Source organism: Montipora foliosa, chromosome 14 (genome assembly GCF_036669935.1).
Source record: "Montipora foliosa isolate CH-2021 chromosome 14, ASM3666993v2, whole genome shotgun sequence".
NCBI lineage: Eukaryota > Metazoa > Cnidaria > Anthozoa > Scleractinia > Acroporidae > Montipora > Montipora foliosa.
Window position 1 is genome coordinate 9,278,360 of NC_090882.1, and position 9,999 is coordinate 9,288,358.

At 37.8% G+C, this 9,999-nt stretch overlaps 1 long non-coding RNA gene across 1 annotated transcript; it reads right to left on the minus strand.

Annotated features, from left to right (window-relative positions):
• Positions 1-304: 304 nt before the first annotated feature.
• On the minus strand, positions 305-9,779 carry LOC137984323 (uncharacterized). The gene is made up of 8 exons (XR_011119109.1): positions 9,641-9,779; positions 6,693-6,807; positions 5,357-5,477; positions 3,528-3,627; positions 2,418-2,496; positions 1,704-1,785; positions 921-1,041; positions 305-444 (listed from the first exon to the last, which is right to left on the minus strand). It is a non-coding gene; the product is annotated as an uncharacterized lncRNA (long non-coding RNA).
• Between the last annotated feature and the right edge of the window lie 220 nt (positions 9,780-9,999).

The following is a 9,999-nucleotide window of genomic DNA, read 5'->3' on the forward strand; positions in this document are numbered from 1 at the left end:
AGTTGCAAAAAAGAAGTGCCATTCTTTATTATTTCAATAGGCCTTTTCAAAACATTTTGAGCCTCAACACAAAAATCACACGAGTCTGTGATACTTCATTTTTAACATCAAACGTAAAATGTACAGGACTCCTCCTAACTTCACATCGTCAGAAATGGCAAATGACAAGAATTCAAGAGGAATAAATGAAATCGAGAAGAAAATGACTTGCTTTGAACCCGAAATGATTGAAAATAACCAAGAGAAATGAGTTCTCTAAACTATGAATGAAGATAAATAATCTTATCGCAAATGAGTAGATTTCACAGAAACGCTGTCTGAATAACTCTAAAAGCTAAGGTGCCATATGAAGTTTTCTTTTTTACAGTCTTTTATTCGTTCAGGTGAAGTTGGAGGGTAGACCAGTTGGTAGATAAACAGCAACAATGTAGTTTGTGGAATGACCTACAAATACAAAGGCACATTTTAAAATTAACCCAACTAACGTCAACTCTATATCTAACTAAGAACGTTTTATTTCTGAAACTGTCAGACATTACCACCCATAATGAAGAATTGAGGTAAAAATGGATTGTTTTCTTTATAGCAGCACAATTCAGTTCATTGCTGCAAAATTGGTATGTCCGGAAATACATACAAGAGATGCCCGTCGATTTTGATGTGTCACAATATCCACTCAGAAATATCTACTTGATGTTTGCACTTGTACACGACCTAATGTCCAACAAAAAAATCATTACTTATAAATCGGGACACAAGTGCTGAATAAAAGATGAACTCTCGATTTTGCAGGTAACGTGTATGTTATTTCCCACTTCAGCAACAGTTCATCATCTACGAAGGAATGGACTTCACAGTCTCCCAAGACTTTAAATTCAGATTATTGAAATGCAATAAGCAAGAATCGAAAGCAAAGATACCGTGTTTATCAGTGATGGACAAGACCCCAGCACAGGCAGACGTTTTGTACAGTGGGCAAGTGTAAAGCAAGGATTCTGGGATATAGTTCAAACGAGGCTCCATATGCAAGATGAAACAATGCTGCAAAGCAAAATAGAAAAAGCTAAAGCTTTGAAAACTTTACACTGCAGCAAAACAAAGTAAAGAGAAGATAACTCTAAAAATCCTAAAGAGATATTAAATCATTCAATGACAACTAAAACAATGCACACACAAATTTTTTTTTGTAACACAAAAGGGTTATAATTTGATTCCAAGCTAACATCAAATTTCTGCTTCTTTCACACAGCATTGCTTCATGCCCGAGAGGACCAAAAATGACAACTTCAAACGAACAAGTGAAAGCGTATTCATTGACTTTTCTGCATATTCATCTATACCTGTCCATTTCATGCACATTCATCGATTCATAAATTCTCCTCATTTCATGCATGTTCAATGCTTCTAATGCACGTATTCATAGATTCTCCTCATTTCATGCATACTCTAATGAATATTCATTGATACCGATACCTGTCCATATCTTGCATTTTATTTTCCTTTGCACACATTTACCAACGGTTTATAAAAATACGTTTTCAAGCATGTCATTTCTATTGAAAGGCAGACCAGTTTTCATATTAATTGACTGAGGGATCAAACGATTAACACGAATAGTGAAAATTAACGTTTGGGATATCACTGAATTATTCATGTAGCTAAGGATTCAAACTAATTTAAGCAGCAACAGTTTTAATACAAACCTGATTGTTCACGTTTTGTCCAGCTCGAGCGACATTTCATCACAAGACCCTCAACGGCTTCCTGTAGTTGTTGCAAAGAAGTCTAAAAGAAACGGGAATGAATCAGTGAGTCCCTAAAATACAAGTTGCTTTGCAATGGGCGAAAGAACAACTGAAAAATCATATCATGTATTTGTATCAACTCAGGCGCAGAACTTTGTAGAGCACGCAAACCAGAGGGAGACGTTGATTCAGGACCTAAATAAACGATCTAGATCTCCAGTGAGTTCTAGTAGCTCAATGGGTACAGCATCCGACCGGTCTTAAGACGACGGTTCAGTTCCTGCCTAGGGCTCTGATTTTTCAGTTGTCCCTTCCCCCATTGCCAAGCAGCTTGTATTCTATTCTTCTCACGGGGACATTACACCTTTCCATCGCATCAAGTATCAGTGATTCCCAATTGGTGCTGTTCTAACTAATGTCCATTCCCATTGTATCCACCTCGACGTCAAACATCTTTTGGATCTGCTACATTCAAGTAGTATGCGAAGATTTGAAGTTTGTTCAACAAAATAAAATAAAAAGGTTTGAAAACCAGACACGATGGTCATTTAAAAACAGTGTATGAAAAATCTACCTACTGCTTGTGATTACTAATGACAGAAGCATTGCCCAGACAACACTATAAAACACCTACAAATTGTGAAAAACTATATCTTTAAGGTATTTGCCTACCTTGACGACTTTTAAGAGAGAATTAAATCCATCCACTTCTTGTCCAAGTAAGGTAGTCAACATTTCCCTTGCTATCAATCTGAAAATGAAACAAGCACGCTTTAAGACATAAAAACTCAACTTTTCTTTTTGATTTCCCCTTTAAACGTTACATGCCCCTTCTTGTCTCAGTGCTATGCATTCCAAGATCTCTTTGGTTTCACCTTTGTTTTAAGACAGAAAAAGGGTTATGTGCACCAAGCTACTAGCCTCATTTTAAAGTGCTACTACAATAAAAAATAAAAATAAACTTTAAAAAGACCATTTTGAAATTACTTTCGTCGAATGCTTAACAGGCGTAATTTTTTCAAGAGGAAGACTGTTTATTTTGACTCCTGTTTTTTCATTTAACGGCCTGGCATTATTTGGTGCGATTCCAACCAGTAAGCCATCAGGGAGCTGGATCGAGGAGAAAGAGATGCCATTTACTCACTTGCTTCAAAATGCAGTGTGAATGCGGCTTAATTAGTATGCAGAACAAGAATTTGACGATCTGAATGCCAAAAGCTCTTGCACTGCATACTAACTGAGCCACATTCACACAACTTATTTTTAAGTTAGTGAGTAAATGACGTCACTTCTCCTCGATTCTGGTCGTTGGAAGCTCATCATTTGGAACCGCACCAAGTTATGACAGACCGCTACATGAAAAAAGACGAGTTGAAACAAACAGCCTTCCTCTTGAAACAACCACAAAAACTATCACCTGTTGAGAATTCAACACTAGTACTTTCAAAATGTGAAGAAAAACGAGAAGTGATTTTTGATCGTAGTACCACTTTCAGATATTAAAGTGTTTGGGTATAAAGTAGCCCGCCTTAACTTGTTATCCAGATTGATGTAAATGAACGTGTATCTGGAATGAGTTCAGTGAAAGCAAAATAGTAGAAAGATTTGACTGTATACCCTTTACTAAAGAGAGCCGGAGAACTAAGAACTCCATTAAAATGGAGAAAACAGAAAACAGCAATAAGGAAGCTCCCTCTCTCGGTATGAAAAATAAAACTTAAAACCTAAAACCTAAAATATCTGCAAAAAGCTTCCTCATTTGTTTTCGTATGGACGACTGACCTTGTCCTCTCATCTCATCGCTTGTTTTACGGCTTCCTCCATGTGCCAAACGCAGGTGCACTTCCAACACTGGAGTTATCACGGCATTAGTTTCTTGAGCCTGCAAATAACAAGATTGTAGGAGTTAACTATTTGTAAACGTAACCACATGATTCCGAGTGCAATTTGGAATAACAAGCACGAGTAAATTTTTTCAAAGACAAGCAAAAACTTACAGGTGCTTATTTATTCCAAACTGAACCAGAAAAATCATGTCTCAAGCTGAGGTCTTGCTGATCGCTTGGTCAATACAGCTAGGCAGAAGTTTGAGATCAAGGTCAAGGTTATTAAGTTGTTTATTACATGTCTAACAGAACGGTCCCAAAGAAGAAACAACTAATTTGCATAATCCATAATCGGCCAATGGGCATTACGGGAGAATAATGCCCTGGCGCTTAGCTGCTCTTACCCAATCACAGGATGCGTTATATCGGACAGAAACGCCAGCCATATAAGTATCAGTAGTATATACTCAACCCCCGGTTATTGCAGTTCTAGCTTTCTGATTGGCTCGCCAAATCCCAGTTATCAGCGAATAAGAAGCAGTGCGCCAATTGTCAGTGTGTCAAAAACATTTTGGGGTTAAGTTCAAGTTTTGTTCCAGCAAAATGGCTGAAAACGACAGGTTTGGAGAAGTGTCTCCCTCGGAAATACAGCAACTTTTCGACAATACTGTCCCGGAAGCTACAAAGAAAGCCACAAACTTAGGCATAAACATATTCAATGGTATGAAACTGTGAAAGTTAAAAAGTTCGTAATTCTTGCGACCAACCAGCATTCAGTAATTGTACCCAACATCGGTTGCATCTGGGAATACTGACAATTAGTATCACCCAACTAGTGGACTAATGCAAATGCTGCATTTCGATTGGCTACGCTACTAGAGGACTATTAGAAATAGTCCTCGAGTAGCGAAAAGCGTGACGTTTTCTTTCGTTTTATTCCCAAATAAAGATATTTTCAACTTGCATTTGCTAACTTTATCATTGCCTTTTCTGTCCGACTAGTTGCGCGATACTAAAACAATTAGACCCTTCGCCCTTAAGGGCCACGGGTCTAATTGTTTATTAGTCATTAATGTCACAAATTAAGTAATTCATTGGTAACAAAACGATACTCCTCTCAAGTAAAGAAAAACAGCTACGTTTACCCTCACCAAAAACTAACGCTAAGGGTTTCACAGGGTCCCCATGAAAAAAAATAATAAAAATAAGCAGTATGAAAACAACGATGGTAAAAAATTGTCATCATCTTGGTGACAATCGAAAAGAAGCTAACAAGAAAAGCAAGTAATTAGAAAAGAAAACAACCCGACATTTCCAGTGTCACCTCTGCCCTGATTAACGACAGAGGCAAAAGATGTGCATCCCACCCCTGAGGCCAACTGATCTTGTCAACCCAATGGATACAAATTTTATTATTATATAGCCGAATTTTTTCCCTAAACAGCCGGCACTCTCATTGGTTACTTCGAGATCACATGACATCTAACAATAAAACTGTTCCCGCCAAAAGTCTCTGAGTGGGCAACAGTGCAAAATCTATGACGTCAGAGGGTAACAGTGCACTGTTATCCCCGAATGTTGACCGACGACCGCCGTTGTTGTTGCCATTGCACGTTTTTCTTTTTGTGCTATATAACAAATCACTTAATGACTGGTCCCTCGGGAAACAGTTCATTTTGTTTCCCTTGGCTGCGCCACGGGGAACCATTGATATTCTCGGGAAACAAAAGGAACTGTTTCCCTCGGGACCAGTCATTAAGTGTTTAGTAGTCCGTTCTCTCTCACCTGGAAAGCAATGTTTGCATTCTTATGCATTCCAAATATATCTGGCTCGTCAGAAATTGGTAGACTGTCAATATTATCCCACTCCTGTCTGAGTCCATCATATCCAGTAGGGAATACATACCTAGAGACACCATACAAGAAGGGTTAACCACAAATTAAGTGAAACTTTATTTTAACCTACTATTTTTTATATCACGAAGACAGTTCTCCTCGCTTTTCAATAGTTTTTTTTCTGTACCAGCTGGGAGATTCTTGTAATCATCAGGATGCTTCGTTGTAGTGATGATTTTGTCCCAAAATGGTCGCCATGTTAATTTATTTTGCTGCATTCAAGCAGTTCTTGTCACCTTGTCACAGTCAAACATTGTTTAATTCTGAGCTATACTAAGAGACCGATTAGGACTTCCATAAGCATTAGTCTGAAACCGTAGAGAAGTGAAAACAATTCTTGCAATAAAATCCAATTGAAAGTTTGAAAGAAAACGTTTTTACCACAAAGTTAATTTAAGAAACACTTATTTTCACTTTCATATTTTCCGGGCCCTCTATCTTGAATAGTTGTGACACGATATATTTACAGAGAACTTTTGTACAACAACAATGTGGCAAATGTGACACATAATATTATCCAAAATGGCCGTGCAGTGAGAAAAACGCTACTGAATTTAATTCCTTTTCTAATACAAACCACTTCTAAGAAATTTACAACAAATTTGGTTGTGGACATTACCAACTACAGTTTAAAGTTACCCATGCAAGGAGTGGACATTCCCTTAACATGGCTCACACAAGTTTTAACATGCTATTTCAAGGAACTGTGTAATTGGAACAACTAAATCAACCACACACGCTAAGGCGTTTTAAAATATGGGCTTCAGTCACCTCAACAAACTTTTCCACTTCATTTATTCTCTGAAATCATCCAAATGTATTTTGTGCTTTTTGAACATTTTTATAGAAACTTCACTTTTTTATTTGCTTTGACTGTGGTCACACTTTGATCTATAGCGGAGCATTGAAGGGGAATGGGTTTGATACTGGGTTGATATCACAGACTGCTTTGCATTAGGAGAGTTTTTTTGAAAACAGTGATGCAAAGTAATTTGTGACGTCAACCGGTATCGAACCCATTCCCCGTCATCGCTTACAAGTAGCTATGGATCAAAGTGTGACTACTTTTCCCCTCTTTCAAAGCAAATAAAAAGTGAATTCAATCAAAAGGTTCTAAAAACAACAAAATGGAGAATAAATGAGGCGGAAAAGGTTGTTGAGGTGACAAGCACTTTAAGCCAGAGAGCATGGTAAATAGAAAAATTGATACAATTTATATTCTCACCTGGTTTAGAAAACTTGTAACCATCTTCAAGAATCTCGGCCAAGAAGAATCTTCCAAGAATCGTCGTCAGGCACCCCTGATCCCAAGCATCAGTAAATCGTCCTCCATATGTGATCTGTGAAAAACAAACAAAAAATAAACATTTGAAAGCCCCTGAGCTCCAGTTCTTAACCATGGAAGTAGTATCTTGCTTAGTGCGTGATCTTCTATTACGGAAACATATGAAATAAATACGCTATTTACAAGGTAATTTTTGTAAAATTTAGAAAGTTAAAAAACCAAACGTTTTCGGCTTTTTGCCATCATCAGGGTTAAAAATGACCGTTCGCATGCATTATATCTTATGGAATTCCTGTTGGGAAAGGTTTGGAAACATATAAGAGATAACTTGTTTGTTCAGACTGGGGAGGAATTGTTGGATCATTAGCCCATCGACGATCCTACGTTTAAGGAATGTTTGTGCTGAAGAGAGAACGAGCCAGGTGAAAAAATGTGATCCAACAATTCTGCCCCAGTCTGAACAAACAAGTTATTTCTTATGTTTCCAAACTTTTCCCAACGGGAATTACATAAGATATATATGCATGGATGCATGTGGACGGTCATTTTTAACCCTGATGATGGCAAACAGCCAAAAACGTTTGGTTTTTTAACTTTTTAAATTTTACAAAAATCACCTTGTAAATAGCATATTTTACCTAAGCGAACATTATGGACACCACATGAAATAAAGTTGTAAAACAGTGTTAAAGCTTGTCCAACTTTCTTGAGTTCATTCAAGGGAGAATTAAAAAAGAGTGTTTCTCAACCAATTTGCAGTCTTGCCCCAGCACAGCAAAAAAATGGACTTATTTTTAGATACACTTTACGTGCGAAAACAAAGGGCTACCACTTCAACCAATCAGCAGAAGTCATGTCACGTGTTTTCTAGGGTATTCAAAACAAAGACTCATATGTGACTGTGCTGGAGAGCCCACCCATACTAAAACAATACTCTTATCTAATTCACTCTTGGTTCATTTTATGGTACAAGCAGTCAAAGTTTCCTTTTTCTTGTCTCACAAGAATGCAATCCTCGCTACGTTATTAGGCGTTCCGCGCACATACCTTGCGAGGATCACATTCTCACTTGACTGTCAAAGAGGAAAATAACACTGACAGCATTCTCATGATGCCATGACCTTCTTAAATTGGATTACTACAGTTTTGCGAAGAAAAAGATCAAGATTTTGAAATCTGTGAAATTAAAGCAAAAGGTGTCTCTTCGCTGCAATTGATGTAAAATGTAATTTTACCTAATAAATAAATGCAAATCAGGAGAATATGCTAAATATAGTGACCAAGCTCCTGGAGGGAGACTGGAAACTAGACTCAAAAACTAGCCATACGACCCCACCTTAAAATTTCAGGATTTCTTTAGCGAGAAAAACTAATTATGTATAAAAATAAATAGTTAAATCTGTCAGACAAGTTTTTCGCAAATGGCCAAAATGTAGATTTTCGTCTATTAACTGAAAAACTGTCCAATAGACCTTTTTTAAAAAATGTTGACACTTTGGTCTTCATATCGTTTACTTATTCTTAAACGTTCAACCCTGGTTGTACAGCTAGCTTTTGAGAAAAAGGCGTTTGAAATGTCTAGTTTCTAGTCCCATCTCCAGGAGCTTGGTCACTATATTTGGCTTTTTCTCCTAATTTCCATTTATTTGTTAGGTAAAATTACATTTTACATCAATTGCAGTGACTAGCACTTCAGAAGAGACATCCTGTTGCTTTAATTTCAAAGATTTCAAAATCTTGATCTTTTCCTTAACAAAACCGTAGTAAGCCACCTTAAACGTCCTCCCCCCCAACAACACATCTACGATATTTAAAAAAATGTTCTCCCATCCAAAGCAAAATGAAAATGTAACTAGCAGAAACATGTTTTGGGGTTGCGTACACTTTAAAGTGCAGCTAAACTCAAATATTTTTCGTCTACAATATTAATCTCCCTTCCACAAGCAAACTTGCTTTACAATTCTTACCACAAAATTTCGCTTGTTATCTGCCGGGTAAGATGCGCAAAGTTATCAAAACTAGCAGTAATTTGGACCCACGACCGTGATGTGAGAAGCATGGTTTTATTCTCTAATTTACGTCACAGACTGCTTTGGAATGCAAAATTTCTTTAAAAACAGGAATACCAAACAGTTTGTGACATAAAGTCGAGAATGAACTCATGCCTTTCACATCACAGTCGTGGGTCCAAGTTACTGCTAGTTCTGCATGTTTCATGACAGACCAAAAACAGGATGGAACAGCTAAAAAAATCTCTGATAATTTATGAAAAGAAACAGTTTCCCAGGCGGCAAAACAAAATAATATACCATAGCAACAATGGACACAATCTCAGTAAACACATTAGTGATGTGTGCAATAATGATCCAACGAAGGACAGGTAGTGAGTGGGAAAGTTGTCTCTTCAATGGCCCAAATAAATGACCAACTCTTTGTTCCTTCGTCTTTTTCATTTGAATGCCTCAATCAAAACCTAAGAAATCTTTATTTCAAATCCTCCTGCGACTTGGAATTTGCCCACTGAATATGTGCATTAGGTGTCAAGGTCCAAATGTTTCCTGATTAAGTCATGAAATCGCTGTTTTGGATCTAGATGCTGCTCTAGCTTTTCTCTTTCACAAAAGTTGGTGGTGACACTATTATCTTGAGCTTAAGCCACTGACCACTGAGAGTGACACTTGATAGAGTTTACTCTGTCTAATGCCAGACGATTTTACTCATCATTAAGGGCGTCCTAGGGTATTTGAGCTGCGAATGGGTTAAGCAGTATGTTCGAATGAGGAGGATAAAATATGTAGTAGATAAGTAATTGGGGGAGAGCTTGGGTGCTATCACTGCTATCCTACAGTTAGAAATGTAAAAAATTAGGTATGTAATCTTAATCTTACCTGAACAAAAGTCTGCCTTCCAAAAGATTTATTCTAAGGCTGGGTTGAGGGCCTCTCCAACTTATTCCAGCAGCACAGGTATACCAATATGAATGCAATTCTTGAGGATTGAGGGTGGATTTGTGGAGCTGACCTCCGCATGGACTGGTCTGGGAGAAATCAAGAGCTCGCTGATCTCCTTCATCACAATTGTCATCCGGTCTCTGTGCTCCGCCCAGGCTTTCTTGTGAAAATGAACTCCTGGATCTTGGGGGGGACGGGGGGGGGGGGGGGGGGGCATGTACCAATAACTTTTCATGGCATCAAACCAAACAGAACAGACGACGTGAAGCAGAAACAACTGTGAGGTTAACTTCTGG